General features: G+C 37.2%; 2 long non-coding RNA genes across 4 annotated transcripts in view; both read left to right on the top strand.

The window, feature by feature from the left end:
* LOC125159653 (uncharacterized) overlaps positions 1 to 17,550 on the top strand; it is a 34,550-nt gene that overhangs the window by 11,355 nt on the left and 5,645 nt on the right. The gene's annotated exons all lie outside the window — the stretch shown is intronic.
* On the top strand, positions 3 to 17,545 carry LOC125159652 (uncharacterized). 3 transcript variants are annotated; one of them, XR_007149864.1, is made up of 6 exons: positions 3 to 3,545; positions 5,029 to 5,121; positions 11,550 to 11,691; positions 13,323 to 13,526; positions 14,684 to 14,813; positions 15,905 to 17,545. It is a non-coding gene; the product is annotated as an uncharacterized LOC125159652 (long non-coding RNA). The 3 variants fall into 3 exon arrangements; XR_007149865.1 differs by having other exon boundaries at positions 13,323 to 13,530; XR_007149866.1 differs by having other exon boundaries at positions 11,513 to 11,691.

The raw sequence follows: 17,550 nt of genomic DNA, 5'->3' as shown, positions 1-17,550 counted from the left end.
TGGTTGTCCACTGTCCTTTGAGTTAACTTGGGTCCCTGAGTCTTTTCACAGCCTCTAAGCTTTACTTCATGGGGTACTGTCCATTTAAGGCCCCTTTCTCAAACTGTTAATGTGCATAATGACAATTACATTGGGATTCTTCCCCTTTACACTCCCTTTGAAGTACTGCAGGGAATTCTGACCCATAAAGTTCCGTTTCATGGCCTGTTAAGATGCATGTTATATTTATCTGGGTTCTTATGTACTAGAGAAGAAAACCTCTCTCCACTCCCTGTATCTTCAAGCAGGGAGTGCCCACTGTACAAGACCGTGCCCTGTACAAGACTGTTGAGCAGTCAAGGAAGACAATTGTAATTGACCACAGCCATGCACCATGGACATTAATGTGCATAATTGCACAGGCTCATCCTGTTTGAATAAGATACTACCTTCTCAGACCCCAGAAGGGGTACTGATCATTAAGGCCTTTTTTTCATGCCTTGTGATTATGCATAATTGCATTTGTACATTTTTCTGTACACCAAATAAGGACACCCCTCTCCCACTCCCTTTATCTTTAGCAAGGAGTGCCCATTATTTTAAGATCCTTGTATCTGTACAAGATACATGGTTTTAGTTGATCATACCATGTCTGTTGGACATTAATGTACATAATTGCAACTTAGTTCATCCTACTCTGTTGTATGTCATTTGCTGTATGCTAGGGTTGATGATCCCTAACTTATCCTGTTAATGTGCATAATTGCATTAGTCTGGGTTCTTGTGCACTAGATGGGGACATCCTCCACCCCTACTTCTATCCCTTCCAGTAGGTGGTGCTCACTGCTGTGACATTTACATTTGGATGGTTAATGTGAAGAATTGTAGTTTCCACAACCCTATCACTTTCAAAACTATCGTATCTGCTTTGCACTGCTGCAGGGGATACTGTTTTCTCCCCAAGTTCCTTCTAGTAAACCATTAATATTCATAATTGAAATAGTTATACACCCTCAGCTTCCCTTTGCAGTACAGCAGTGTGTACTGATCAACCAAGGCCCTCTTTTGGAGTGGTAATATGTGCAATTGCATTTTTTCCTATTTTGTGCACTCAGTAAGGATCCTGCCTACTTCCTTACCAGGTTCAGCAGGTAGTGTCCACTACTTAAGACTCTTTCACTTGAAAAGTTCATGTGTATAAATGCAGTTTGCTAAGTGTGTCTTATACTAGAACCCCTCTTTGCTTTGGAGTAAGGAGATGTTATTTACCTAATGTCCTTTCTTTTAGACTCTAATGTGCATAATTGCAATTGTCCATCTTTTCTGTTGGACTAGGGTTGCATTCCCTCAAACCCCCTTTGTATCCGGGGTGTGTTAACCATAAATGAGCTCTTCTCTTGAGATTATAATTGTACAGACTTGTATGTGTCTGTGGATTTGTGTAGTGTGAAAGGATGCCCTATGCATTTACCACTATCTTTGGATTGCTGCTGAGGAGTGCTATCATGACCTCAGCTCTTGGACAATTAATGTGCACCACTAGCAATGATGGGACCTCTGTACCCGCTTTGTATACATCAGGGGTACTAAAGCCCCTTTCTTGGACTGTCAATGTACAATTGTCTATGTTCCCTTCTGTTAGATTTAGGATAACATTCCCTTAAACCCCCTTTGCATTAATGCAGGGGTTGCTGACCACACAAAACTCTATTAGTTTAGAGTTATTAAACTATTAGTGGGCACAATGGCAATTAGTGGGACTATTAGTGGGCACAATGGCAATTAGCAATGGGTTTTTCCTCCCTGGCCTTGTTAGGCAAACACTCCCAGCCCCAATTTCCCTTGGCATAATAAAGTATAAACATGGCAGTATGCTGTGAACTTGTCCATCAAATAGTACCCCATACTCCCTCTCCTTTTGTATTGCTTCTATGTATAAAATTCCAAGTAGTCATGATCTTCCCCTTCCTTCCCTCTTCCCACCCCTTGCTCACCCTTGGACCCATCCAAGGTGCATAAGCACCATTCTCACAATTTCAGGTGTTCATGTATTGGGCCACTAAATAAGATTGTGTTCCTTTTTCCCTCCCAACGCCACCCTACCCCTTTTGCATTATTGCTGGGGAATGTTGACTGGGCAAGGCCCTTTCTCTTGGATTTAAAACATTAACAATCCCAGATGTCATTGCATTACTCACTTTGTATTGCTGTAATGCCTCAGTTGCACTATCCTTGGTCCCTCCCATCAGACATGGACCCCTCCACTTCTTTGCATTACTTCTGAGTAATGCTGAGTACCCAAAGTCTCTTCTGTGTTATTAACACAGTACTGATTGTCCCATTTTTTTCAGGTCATCAGCCCAAGATTTTCCTACCATTTTGATGTGTTTGTGCAGTGTTGACTACCCAAAACAGGCCTGAATTAGGTGGATGGACCTTCACTCCTTTGTCTGCATTTGTTAATAATCCCAATTCCAGTTGTTACATTCTGGGATAGGAACCATCCCTGACCATTTCTGTTACTGCTTCACTGAGCAAAATGCTCAAGGCAAGTCAGGCCTAGAAAGCTGGATTGCCACCTTTTATTTTAGATTTCCAGTATAAGTATCAGTTGAAAATTGTCTCCCCAGGAAGAAAGATTAGCATTGTCTGTGTATTCTTCCTTCCAGAGCAGATTGCCTGGCCAAGAATTTCGCTTCTCCTCTTGTATATTGCTATTGTACTGTGCCAGTTGCCAGCGTACAATTAAAAAAAAAATACTGTTTGCAAGGTGGAATTGTAAACCTGGTCATTGAATTTTGAGGTCCAAAAACCCATTTATACCATGTACCTGATGACCAGTGTCTCTCATTTTACTAAGGGTGCTGGGTCTGTGGATAGACCACTGTGACTCTTGCTATTTTGGTATTCCCAAAAGACTTCTAGAGTGGAACTCTTAAGAGCAATATCTTTGTGTTCTACCACCATTTTAAAACCCATTATTTATTTGGGCTTTACCACTGTTCACTTTTAGAAAAACTACCTAAACATTCTAATCCTTAAATTTCTTCATCTGAAGCATCTACCACCCCTTACTTATTTCAAGAAGATTGCTGTAAAAGAATGAAATGAGAGAACATATGCTGAGGCACTTTTGAAAACCATAATTCATCTTACTTGATTAATCTATTACATAAATAAAATGCACACTATTTAAATCTGCTAATTTAAACTAGCCTGAAGCACTACACTGAAGTGAGGGATTAGAAATGATGGGTCCAATTTCCCTGTTTTAGATTGAAAAATAAGCCAAGATCTAATCATTCTTCTGGACATGAATTTCAACAGCTGTTTGGTAAAATGAATAATATCCTAGTCTCTAGTGTGCAGGGTGTGGCAGATAAGTGTTTAATATGGAACTCCTGAAGCAAATAACTAGTGGTCACAACAGCAGTTCTTTGTAATCACTGAAAAAGGATACTATTCCTCTGACAAGGATGTCAAAAGATCGGCCCAGCTCAGGGTGCAGTATGCACTACTAGCTCCTTGGACAGCTGTAAGAAGAGTCTCTGGCTCTTTAGAATACTGTAAGTACTACTTTGTAGCTATTAAGTAATCTTTTCCATGTTCTATTTTCTTTCTCTTAAATGCTAGTCGTAGAAAAGTCAGAGGGTCTCCTTCCTTGTTCCTGTCTCATCTGCAATTATATATATATATATATATATATATATATATATATATCACCATATGAGTTAACCAATATAAATAGTGTATACCCCACTTTATGCTAGTTTACACTGAAGTGAGGGGTAGAAATGATGTAGTCCTATATAATATCATTTCTGCGATGGTTGTATTTCTGGGAAGCTAATATAAGCACACTTGAAATACCTTTAGGGAATGATAAGTGCTGTGTGGTGTGAATTGTAAGTTACAGAGTTTTAAAAAGGGAGCCCACTAGGCTTTGAAGTTAGTTGGATCAACTTAAAGAGGGAGGTGGGTTTACTTTTTCTCTTTGGTCTACGATATGATTAATATTGCAGCCATATGTGTAGTCCAGTTGGTTTATTTTAGTGTCATTTTGTTTTTACCTCTTTTAGAGGTATGAAAAGTGATTAAAGAGACAAGACCTAGCTTGTTGTGTTTGGCTATATGCCAAGGCTGGGGAATTGTTGATTGTCAAATCTCATTATAAGCTTGAACTTTTCAAGGTTCAGGGATTGGGGGTATAAATCTGATACGTTGACATTTTGTACCTTTTTATTCTATCTCTGCCCCAAAACATGAGAGTAGTGATGCCTTTTTAGTTTGAGATATTTGTAGAACCTACTTTGCAAGAAGGCAATGGAGAAATGTAAGTTTTATAAGAAAACCATGGCATTGCCCACTTTTATGAAGTTAAATATACCATTTCCCCTTCCCCTTTTCTCAGCAGATGTTTTGATAAGCTAAAAAGCTTAGCCTCCCTGGTATGAAACAAACTGAAAAAGGTCCAGCTGAAAAAAAATATTAACATCAAATTCGAAACTTTTGTGCATACCCATGCATCCTGGCAGTAGCAAGAAGAACCATACTAATGAGTGGAGCTTCTCTTACTGCTCATTTTAATTCCTATCCATATTTCCTCATGGCTTGTTTTCCACCGACACCTAAAGACATCCCCCAGTCTGACTGGTAGTAGTATACAAATGATTCTGAGCCACCTTGGAAATGTGGTCTATGCCGTTGTTTCTCAAACTGATGTAATTAGTCAGGATAAAATGCGTTTTAAAGGAACAAAATTTCTTGAGATCCTAAAGAATATATGTTTTGAGAAACAGTGACTTAACAAGGTTATTTGAAATGTAAACGTGTTTTCCAATTTTAAGATATCTTTATTAAAGGTATATGATGTTTTATATAATTTATGTAGGATTTGGGGATCCCTGAGAATATATCCACAAACCCCCAGGGTTCTTATCACCCCAATTTGAGAAACACTGGTCTATGCTTGAGACCTTTTTTTGTTGCTAATAAAATTATTCAACATTGATATACAACTATAAATATTTATTGGAATTTGTTTTAAAGGGATCAATTCTGAGCTGGTTCTATACCCCCACTGAAGAGGAAGGATGGATCAATTTTAAGTGGATTGAAGCCTGCACTAGACAGCATCCAAAGGTGAATCTTGGATATTATATTATAGTTATAATATAATTAATTATATTATATTTCAATTCATTGCTTGAAATAAAGTCTCTAGCATTTATAAAATGGGATGCTCTGAAAATGTGGGCATCTTCAAAATTGATATAATCTTTGTGTTAACTCAACAAATACTTATTGGGTTATACACTGGAATAAATAACAAAACCATAGATACGATTCCTGTCAACAAGGATGCTAAAATGAGCAAATAATTATGCTGTTGGGCAATTTGATGAGTAGCATAAACATGTTGGGAAGTTCTGTGGGGCACAGAGGAAGAAGAGTGAAAGAAACACTCTTATTGAGCAAAGTGATGGCAAGGGGAAAATGCAAAGTATGACTAGGGAGCACTTTGATCAGTTTACTTGGGATATGTAGGCTAAAGGCTTACAGACACAACTTCAGTATTTCTTGCTTTTTGCAAGTGTATTTTAATGAAGCACATGTTTTCTTAGATAGAGTCACTTTTTTTCATGAGTTTGGGGACAGAAGGAATGAGATGCTGGCAAATTTATGAAAAAGTTCAGAAGTGGGAATAGGAACATCTAGCCTTTGGTCCTGGTCCTTGGATAAAATCACCATCTGTCTCAACTTCAGTCTAGGGATGGCTGATAAATTAAGACAGAGACTTGAATCGAATGTCTCAATCCCTGAAAATGACATTTTGTCATTTGCAAAATTGGAAGGCACTTAAGGTTTTTTTGGGGCATTTCTCTAAGTGGTTATTGTGATTTCATTTCTGACTTTCTTTCTTATAGAACCTTAATATATAGGATTGGAGGAAGTTTTCTGATCCTTGTTTTGTGCATCTTTTCCCAAATACCCCTGTAGTTTTTCTAACTTTCTACAACTTATCTACCCATTTCTCTAAACACCTCCCTAAATTGTAGGAAAACATAAGACCTAGGGCTGCTATGATTAAGCATTCATAATTTTTTTCAGGATATCGGCCCTGGTTAGCAAATGTACACCTGCATGGGAGTTTGACTTGAAGTAAATAATTTAAAAAGTTAATCTGTGGTGTCTGCTAAAATATTCTTATTTGTGAAAGTGTTCTGGAAATTTGCCATATTAAAGAGAAGAAAATTGATATCTAAACTGAGGTAACTGTTCCCCCAAACCTTATAAACTTGGTTGGTGACAGAGTATTGATGGTGTGTGGTTAAACAGAGCTAATGCCTTCCTCTGCCTCAAGCCTTGCAGATTGGATTGGAAGAAAACTTGATATTCTCAGTACCATAGTTTTGGCATAGACAAATAGCACTTAACACTGGTTTCCCTCAAAATCCAACTCAAGTTGAATCTTAAGTATTTGTTTGAGACTTAGCTGACGCAATGAATTTAACAAGTTAAACTTCAATGGCCATGCATAGTTATATATCATTATATTGATGATATTGTATTGACTTTTTATTGATGATTTAGGTTTTACTGGATTGCTTTTCCTTGATCTCTCCAAATTAGAGTACTGAGACATCGAATGTTAGGCTCCTTGTGCTCCCTGTGCAAATGAATTTGTTAAAGAACTCTATCCTTCATTCTGATGACTACGTTGGAAATGAGCTTTTGATTTCTTCATGATAAGATGAGAGATTGAAGCAAATTTTAAATTTGGCCAGTGCTAGATTTCTTAGATGTTGGGTAGACTTATTATTTTGTTTGACCAACTAGAATGCTATTCTAGTTTCCCCAGAAATGTTAGAGGCTATGCAGCAGATCCAAGTAATACTTTCTTATTGCATAAAATATGTAACTGAATGTTTGTAACAGTTTGGAAGTAAGGATATTGCTGGGAGATCAGTGTACATTACCATGTCTCATAAAATTTCTAGGTTACCTTATCCATAGAGGTGAAAACTTTTGTCATACTCTATTTTTACATTACTGGACTCATTACCAAATACCTAGGTTACTTTAATTCATAGCTTTGAAAACTTATGGCATACTATATTTTTTGTTTGTTAGTATGCTTGCCATTGTTTAGCATTGGTGTGCAATTATTCTATGATCTATATACCATTAGAATTTTTTAGCCTTACATGTTTCCCTGACTGAAAACTGTCTATAACTCACTGCCTTCGTTTTGTAATGGATTGACTGAGTCCTTCCATAAAGTCTGATGAACAAGAACAAGAGTTTAATTGCTAATTTTAATAACTTTGACATTGTGGATTCTTCATATTTGGGCCTCATATGTTTCAACTTTAAAACTAAGTACAATTAAATCCTTATAAACAGAAAAGAAAAAGCAAGTCTTTAGGCCAGATTTGCCAACAATGATGATACCTACTGTAGCAAAATCTGGAACACAGAATTACCAGTTCTCAGGTCCATTTTGCACTTGCTTAAAAAAAAAAACATGTTGTATGGAAACCAATTTGACAATAAATTTCATATTAAAAAATAAATAAAACAAAACAAAAACCCTGCGATTTTTAAGCCTTCAGCATCTGGTTGGAAGATTTAAAAGAAAAAAAAACTTGCTTATTTTAGAGGTTTACAGAATGGTTTTGAAGATAGTACAGAGGGAGTTTCTGTATACCCCACACCCATTTTTCCTTACTATTAACATGTTATAGTGCTGTGATACATTTGTCACAATTAGTGAACCAGTATTGCTACATTATTATTAACTAAAGTCCATACTTTATTTACATTTCCTCAGTTTTTCTTTAATGCTTTTTTAATGTTACAGGATCCCATCCAAGATATCACATTTTATCTAGTAGTCATGTCTTCCTTAGGCTCCTCTTAGTTATGATAATTTCTCAGACTTTATTTTTTGATAGCCTTGACAATTTTGAGGACTAACGGTCAAGTATTCTGTAAAATGTCCCTTTATTGGATTTGTCTGATGTTCTTCTCATGACAAGACTCAGCATGAGTTTTTGGGTGGAAGACTACAGAAATAGATTGCCATTTTTACTTCTTGAGTACATACTATCAATATGACATATCATTGTTGATATTGATCCTTATCACTTGGCTAAGGTACTGTTTGCCAAGTTTCTCCACTTAACATATAAAATTATTTTTTCCCTGAGGCTCCTGGGTGGCTCAGTTGGTTGAACATCTGACTTTTGATATTGGCTCAGGTCTTGATCTCAAGGTCATGGGATTGAGCCCCACATTGGGCTCAGTGCTGACTGCGAAACCTGCTTGTGATTCTCTCCCTCTGTCTCTGCCTCTCTCCTACTCATGCTCACACTCTCACTCACATACGCTCTCTCTCACAAAATAAATAAACATTAAAAAAATTACTTTTTTCCCTTATCATAGTGTATTTGAAAGGAACTCACTATATGCTTAAAGAATGGGGAGTTTTGCTCCACCTCTTTGATGGTCAAGTATCTACATAAATTATTTGGAATTCTTCTGCATAGAAAATGTATCTTTTCTCCTCCGGTTTATGTATTTATTTAATAGTTCACATATACCAATGTGGACTCATGAATATTTATTTTATATGCTGGATAATGATTCACTATTACTTATTTTGGTTCATATTGTTTCAGCTTTGGCCAGTGGGAGTTCTTTCAGTTGGTTCCTTGAATATAACCCCATCCTTGTGAATTTTTGTTTTTTGTTTGAGCTCTTTCTGACACTACAAGATGCTGCAGGCTCATGTGTATGTCTCTCATCCCAGAATCTACCATTTCTCCAATGAGTTCTATTCTTTTTATTGGAGAGCAGTATTAGAAATTGAGATGTGGGTGCTATGTGTGCTCATTGCTACTGGGGTGTTATTGCTTCTATACCTTCTGAATTGATAAGAGCAAAAAGATATATATATATATATATATATATGCATATTAACTCATGTATATGTACATATCTATTAGTATTTATATGTGTAATAATCTCTAGTTTCAGCTGAACATGGGTTTATACAGAGATTTCCAACTATAGCCCATTATCCCATGAATCATTATAGTCTCCTCTCGTGCATTATCTGTTACTTTCTACTCCAACAGCCTGGCTTGGTTAGGAGATTTTTTTTTTTTTTTTTATGTTCATGTTAGGGTAGGTGAGTACATTGACAGTTGCCTCTATGGTTGAGTTTAGGGAGAGTTTAGCCATAGGTTGATTAAAAGTTTCTGAAATTAATTATGACTGTTCTACCCTAAATATTTGTCTAAGTTTTGAAACTTACAATAGGTTGCAGAAACAAACCTTTCTTAACAACTAGGCTCTATCCCAATTTCCACATTTTGCACCTCATTTTCAGGTTAAATTACTCTAATAAAGTTAGGTAATCTGTTTCTTGGGTATGCATTTATTTTCTCAGTATTTTTTTTTTGTGATTAGCTATAGTACCTTGAGAACACTGGAGGCGGGGAGGGAAGAGAAGGGCATGTTCCTATGTGAGGTAGAGAAAATCCATTTAGTGACCTCCAGCTAGCTCTCCAAAGTACCTACATAAGACCCAAGGAGTAGATTTTTTCCTGGCAATTTGTAACCCAAATGCAATTTTCAACATTGTAATTTTACTGAATTTTATTCAAGCTAATTGGTGTGCTAATTTTTAAGTGTTCTGATTGATGTGTCACTTGTATTGCATATGGAGTAGTAACATGTTAATTTGTATTGGGCATAATTTTTATATTTTATGTTAGATATTTGAGACACTGTTTCTGAAATCTGTACAGGTTTGACAGTAGGGAGCTCTTGTCTCAATTTTTTCCTCTTTCCCCTCCAACATTTATTATGAACATTTTCAGAAAAGTTGAAAAATTTGTTTAGTGAACACCAATATACTCACCACTTAGATTCTACAATTATCATTTTGCTGTATTTGATTAAACTTTTCTTTAAAAAATTCTTATGCCCCTTCTGAGTTCATGGAAATAATTTTTAAGCTAAAGAGCATGAAAAAAATAAGAGTAAAGTCTTTGTGCTTAGATCGATAAAAAAACTGTAAAACACAGCAAGTATACAAAGTAATAGTATATAAATGGCTACTAAAATGTGAAAATGTTACTATTATCGTATTGCTTCTTTGCAGCATGGCATGTCTTTTCTCTCATGTGCTGTTAATACCCTTAACCAAATTATTACCCTTTTCAAACTGCTGCAAGATCTTGTTATAGCACATAGCAGTGCTATTTGTCTTTCATTTGGCACAATACTCATTTATATATTGTTTTCCTCTGTCCTTTTCTTTAAACTCCAGGCAACAAAAGTAGTACCACTTGCCACTAATTTGGCACTGGAATTTTTCCATTTAAAGGTAGTCATCTAAATGATCTAGACTATTTTTATGGTGAAATATAAATGTGGTAAAAAATTTTGTAGAAGTCTCCTATACCCCTGAGTATCCTTGCCCATACCCCACAGGCAAAAGACCTCTGAATTGAGAGATAACCTGGGTTTAAGTACCACTTGGCCACCTACTAACTAGTTGTATAACATTGATGGAATTTCATCTCCAGGGCTCCCAGTTTCCTTATTTAGGGAATGAAAATGTCCAATTACATGATCAATAATACCCCTTCTAGCTGTGATGATTCTGTGACTTGGCTAGTGTTGGAGTACTTGAACCAGTTGGCCAGCTATGACATTAGGGTTTTAGGTCTAAAGTACGTTGACGTTTTGTTGAGCTATGAGATGACAGATTGAGAGTCTTAAAATTCTTGTCAATGAGTATTGAATCCTAAAATATGTTTTTTTTTTGTTTTGCTTTTTTCTTTTTTACCAGTTCCAAAATGTAATCACTTTCTCTGGCTTTAGCTTCCCTTTGATGGAAAGGGAATGCTTCTTGAACATGTCAGCAGTGTAAAAACAAAACTAGAAGGCTTTGGTCTAATGTAGCCATACTCAGTAAATATGGTTCAGAGTGGATCAGAAGATCTGGAGAGATTGGACTAGTCATTTCCTTTTAGGTATCTTAACTGGGGTGTGTATAAATGAATTTGTACTTCAATCCATTAATTTAAAAATTCTTTGAGTAAATTTACTTGTACATGGAATGCCCATTTACCATCATTAATGGGGTTTCAAGAAGGAGCAGAATAAATATGTATAGCTATGCATGAATTGCCATGTTTAACTGGAGGCCTGTATTAGGGGATAAAGTATCTAATCTTAAGGATGGGAAAGGATGTTGCCAAGAGATTTTGAAGCCTATTCTGCTCATATTGAGAAAGAACATCATAGAACACTGATTTGGTTTCACTGGATATCTTATCTAGGGAGTAGAGTTGAATAAGTGATCTTTTACATACTACTGTTAGAATTTGTTTGATATTGATATAAAGGTACTTGTCATATAGTAATTCCTGATCAGGAATCTGGAAGCCATACCTGGTGCTTTCCACACCATACCATACAAAGTGCTTTGTTTTTATTGTGGATTTCTCAACAGTTTTGGTGTCTTCCTGAGTCCTGTCTTTCTTCTCAAGGACGTTCTGAGCATGTGAAACCTGAGGACTGCAAGTAGCTCTAAGCAGCTTCACATTCAGCAGATCTTTCCTTTTGAGAATCTGGATAAACTCCAAATAATCTAAGACGATGGCTTGCAGGCCACCTGGAAAAAAAAAAAAGGTAGTTTGGGGAGCTCATCATTATGGGAATTCTGTCTTTGGCTTTATAGACTTTAACTTCTTGCAGCTCTGCTTTTAAAACAGAACATGAGCCAGTTTTTTTTTTTTAATCAATTCCTACATTTTTTTTGGTCATATACACATATATTTTGACTTTACAGATGAGTGTGGCCTATTATTTCATTTATCCCTCCAGAGCTAAGCTCCAGTGAGGTCTATAAGGGCAAGCATACTTGATCCCCATTTCAAAAACAAAGAATGAGAGACACAAAACAATAAATCACTTCCTTTTGCATATCATAGCTACTTAGTAGGAAAGATAGAACAAACCTATCCATTCTGATTAGCAAGCCTTGAAATTGAAATTATTTCCACATTCCTTTGACAGACTAGTAGGTAAGTGTTGAGTATTTGTTGATGCATAGTACCAACTTGATATGTGTCCTAGCCCTGTTTTGGCAGTCCCAATTCCATTGCCACTGTCATTCCCTTGTTTTAAAAAGTTGAGAATTTGTTAATTTGAAGAACCATAAAATTGCTGAAAGGTAGAATAACAGAGATCCAAGGGCCTGTGTAAGCTATTTACTGGATTCCTAGCTTTCTGTATCTTGTTTTTCCTTTTGCATAGATATGCTTAGATGTTGTTATAACCGGTGTTTTATATGCCTGTAACCATTATTGATTTCTCTGAATATCCTGGGATTCTGGTGGTGCCCCATTTATATGAGCTGTTCAAGAAAATGTACTATGTGGATTGAGTAGAAAACAGTTTTGTTTACCTTGGCATTGTTACAGTATGTTAATACTTGATATAAAAATTAAAAGAGGGAAATGCTATATAAAACTAGATGGAGAGGCACTTTGATTGAGATAGATTGCTCAGTTCTTAAAATAGTGCTTTATAAAAGCCTGAGGCAATGTGAAGAATTCTTAAAGAACTCAGAGTCAGGGGCGCCTGGATGGCGCAGTCGGTTAAGCGTCCGACTTCAGCCAGGTCACGATCTCACAGTCCGTGAGTTCGAGCCCCACGTCGGGCTCTGGGCTGATGGCTCAGAGCCTGGAGCCTGTTTCCGATTCTGTGTCTCCCTCTCTCTCTGCCCCTCCGCCGTTCATGCTCTGTCTCTCTCTGTCCCAAAAATAAATAAATGTTGAAAAAAAAATTTAAAAAAAAAAAGAACTCAGAGTCAGATCACATGGGAGTTTTTCTAAGTGACTCGATGGCTCACTTGGTTGAGAAAACCTTACCTCTCTTACTTTCAAGCCCTTGATTTCTTGAACCCCATCCTATTTTATGATGAGAATAACAAGGTATTAATAATACACCCTAGAGAAATGCTCATCAATGGATACTGTAGAATAAAGCACGGTATCGGAATTTGGGTACTCAGTTTTAAATTGCTCTTGGAGATGAAGGGAAATGCAAGGAATGGAACTGGAACGAATAGAAGCATTTGCATGTTGTTAGGCTGGTAGGTAGGATATGGAGTGCTACACAGTTTTAAATTTTCACCCCTCAATCCATCTGAAGAAAAGGGCAGACAAGGTTTAATTTAATGACTAATTGCTAATTGGGACAGAGTTTTCCAGTGTTCTTCATTTCAGTAACTTATTTTTCTTTTATCTCTTCTCCAGATCTTCCTCTGAAGAATAGGCTTGTTGCCCTACAGTGTTAGTGACCCATTCCCTTTGACGATCCCTAGGTGGAGATGGGGCATGAGGATCCTCCAGGGGAAAAGCTCACTATCACTGGGCAACAACCCTAGGCTAGGAGGCTTTACCAAGATTCTTTCCTGAGCCCAGGTTAGGAAGTCTCACAACAACCGCCATACATCAGAGGTGGGTAAGTTGTCCCTAAAAGGATAAGTAGCTTTTAATTTTGATCTTGTTTTACGTTGCACTTAGTTTTCCATTAAGATTTTTTCCATTATTATCAACTGTGTATGTTTTGGTCAAAACAGCTTCCTAACTAACCTGGGAAGCAACTGGGTGTGAGATGGTTGAAAATAATGTGAAGACAGTAGTAGGCTGCATGAGTTAGGATGTTTAGGGTAGGACTAGTGTGTGGTAGAGGCTTATAGTTAAATTGTTCTTTTTTAAAAATGTTTATTTATATTTTAGAGAGAGAGAGACAGAGTGCGAGCAGGGGAGGGACAGAGAGAGAGGGAGACACAGAATCCGAGGCAGGCTATAGGCATGGAGGCCGATGAGGGTCTTGAACTCACCAGCCGCAAGAACATGACCTGAACCAAAGTTGGATGTTTAACCGACTGAGCCACCCAGGCTCCCCTAAATTCTTTCTTTAAGGAGAGCATGGGAAACAACTGCTGCATCTGTACCATTTATCATGGCATATCATCATTTTGGACCCTTTGGTCCCCAGAGTCTTTCTTGAGGCCCTATTGGGGAATCTTGACAATCATTTACATATTTCAAGATGCCTTGGGCTGTCTTTGAGATAACATGCAAAACAAACTGCGAAGATACATAGGAGCTGTATCTTTTTATGCTGTACTTGCTGGTTGATGGAACCTGACCAGAAATGGCACAGTTATCTGTCGCCACACATCTAGGATGTAGGGTCTAAAGAACCAGGACCCTGCATACTCTAGGTTGGTGATAAGAGAAGCTGATTAGGGGGATGTAGGTTGGGAGATGGAGGTAAGCATCAGTAAGTAGTAAGCCCTGATTATATAGATTTTGTACAGATTATTCAACCAAAAGAATAAGACTGGGATTGATGGTGTTTGCAGTGATTCAGTGAGTGTTATTAGGCAAGATAGTTTCCTATTTTTGCCATAGTTTCCTATTCTGTTGAATGAAGAACGTGTGTTAGTTTTATCTCTAAAGATATAAAAACCTCAACTTTATGTTTCTAAGCTTTGTAGAGACCCGTTTCTATAGCTCATTAATTTGAATTTTCCCATAACTCTTGCCTAGTACTCAATTAATACATCTTTATGGCATTTACATTGTTTCCCTCTCATTTTTTGTAGCTCCTGATTGTTCCCTTCTTATCTGCCAAATCATTGTATCCCCAAAACAATGCAGAGAGCAAGAAATTTGAACACATCAAAGGAAGATCAACATGCCTGGCATGCTAACATTTTAGAACAGCAGAATGAAGTAAGTCGTTAGTGTTATAATCCTGTGAGGATCACTTTAAAGCTAATAGTTGTTTGTTCCAGGTTTGTATAGGATGAAGTATGATGGTTTAACGTGCAGGGGGTGCTAAAAGTGAGTTCCGAGGATAACCAATAACCTGTATTACCAACTAGGTTCACTGAAGCAATTCAAAGATATTACAGTCTGCATACAGTTGTGTCAGAGTAATTGAGTCTCACCTTGTCTCTTCTTATCTTCACCGCATAAATGCCTTGATACTCTTAGAGATGTAAACTATAGAAGCCTAAAACAAAAAAAATGTTTTTTTTTTTTCCTCCATGGTTCTTTCTCACCTTCTCTTGTGAAAGCATCTACTGCAGTTAAGATTTAGTGTTAAAGGAAGCCCAGTCCCTGAAGTTGCCATTATAATTGGGAAGGGTGTGAAAATGAAGTCAGTTTTTTAAAGGGATGGGGAAAGGTGATGAAATAAAGTGAGGGGATTGACTAGATGCTCTCTAAGGGCCCTTTATCATAATATTCACTCATTTGTGGCATCTTATTTGGCTCTTTTGAAAATCCTTGTAAACAATTGAAACAGGATATTAAAAGGTACACATTCTATTTAAATCTTCTGCTACTCAATAGGTATATGGCTTTTGTCAATTTAGTTTGTGGTTAGACTCGTATGTGAGGCTTAAGTGAAATCATGTATGTAAAGTGTTTAGTACAGTGTCTGGCACATGGTAAGTAAAAGGCAACCCAAGAAGTTTTGTAAGTTCATTTGACACGATACAGGTGACCATTAATACCGTCTAGTGGGAGGCAGAGTTGGCATGTTTTGATTCTATGTAAGAAATTTGTAAGGTAAAAGTTTGTAAATAGAAAACATCTATATTGGTGGTGGTTGTTATAATAATTATTGTTAGTAATATAAGTAGTATTGGTACTGATGATAGTTTATATTAATTATTAATGCACTTTTTGGTTTTCTTTTGTTGTCTTCTTTTTGTGATGCTTCTCATATTCTTGTTGTGCCCCTTACTTTATCTTGTCTTTACTTCTTACCCTCTTCCTCTGAATGTCTACCTTTGCTTACCTCTTTCACTCATAAGTGTGTATTTCTTTGTCTATTTTTTTTTCTTGAGTCTCTTTGGTTTTCCTTCTCTGTCTAAAGTGTGTCTCAGCCATTCCATGATTCTCTTGTTAGTTTCGTCTCTGTGTATCTTTGTCTCATTTTCTTGTTCCTAAGAGTTGTCTGTGCCTTGTCTTGGATGTCTCTCTAGTTTTTTCATTTTGTTAGTGATTCTCTTTGTTCTCCTAGATCTGGCTCTTCTTTCACTGTTCTTCCTTTTGTGTCTCTGTGTCACATGATGTGTGCTTTTTGTTCATTTCTTGTTCTGCCTATACCTCTTCTTGTTCTGTTGTGAACTCTGATTTTTTGTCTTCCCTTACCCTTCTTATTGGTTTCACATTTCACCTTTTTCTCATTCTGCCTTCCCTTCTACTTTTTCTACTCATTATCTCAAATTTCTGTGTCTCTTGGGCCATTTTCTCTCTATTTTGTCCTGCTTTGTCTCAGTGTCTCTTTTTCTCTCTGTTTTTTTTTCCTGCTCTGTCTCAGTGTCTCTTTTTCTGTTTTTTTTTTGTTTCTGCTCTGTCTCAGTGTCTCCTTGCTCTTTGTGATTTTTCCATTTCAGCATTCATCTCTGTTCTCTTGTTTCTTCTCTGCTTTTCCCCTTCTACTCACCTTTGAGTATTTCAGCCTCTTTGTGAGTCTGTGATTCCCCCTCTTTGACTTTATGCAGTCCTCTATCCTTGCATATTTTTGTGCATTTGTATGATCATGTGTGTGTCTTTGTGACAAAGGGGCTTCCTAACCCCTTCCCAATAGGTACAGTGTGTCAACTATCAAAATACACATTGCAGAGCTGTTCGTTATGCCAGGACACCCTGTGAGATGACCCAAGACCTATGATGGACAGAAAGTGGAAGGCCCATAATGGAGAGAAGGCCCAAAGTAAAAGACAGATGGTTTGAGACTTGAGACCTAAAGACAAAAATGGAAAACCTGTCTCAAGATAGATGGAAACTTCAGGCTTGAGACCATCCAAAGTCCTGACAACCATGATGTAAAAAGGTGGCCCTTGTTGGATAGAAGACCTTACTGAGTTGGATGGAAAGTTCAAGACTTGAGTTAGATAGAAGTACAAAGACCCAGAGTAGGAGACTGAAGGCCTAAGAATGGGGACCCATCGAAAGCCTGAGACATAAGACACCATGTCTAAGACCTGAGATAAAAACTTTAGCTTGAAGATCTAAGATCCAAGGATGGAAGGCCCCAGACACACATAAAGACCCAGGACTCCAGCCTCTAGATGGACAGAAGGTCAAAGAGAGAAATCTATCTCAAGGCTAAATTAGGTGGGAAGCTAGAAGCCCATGACACAGAATCCAAGAAGGATAGAAGCCCCAAGACCAAAGGAAATCCCAAGATGAGAACGCTAAACCCCAGCTTTTTTCTATTGCCATCCTTCCTACTCTTGGACATTTTCATTTCTCCCTTGACAGTTCTTATGTTTCCATTTAAGCCCACTTTTTTGAGATGCCCTTTTAGATGTTGCCATTACCTTAAGGAAACATATCTTTACATTGGCAATATTATGCTTGGTCCAGTCTTAAGCCAATTTTTATCACAGTTTTGGGCCATTTATTGTTTGTTTTTTAAATTTCCATTTGTCTTTGCCTCCAATTCACATGA

This window comes from Prionailurus viverrinus, unplaced genomic scaffold (assembly GCF_022837055.1).
Source record: "Prionailurus viverrinus isolate Anna unplaced genomic scaffold, UM_Priviv_1.0 scaffold_55, whole genome shotgun sequence".
NCBI lineage: Eukaryota > Metazoa > Chordata > Mammalia > Carnivora > Felidae > Prionailurus > Prionailurus viverrinus.
This window is presented reverse-complemented; position numbering and strand designations above follow the sequence as displayed.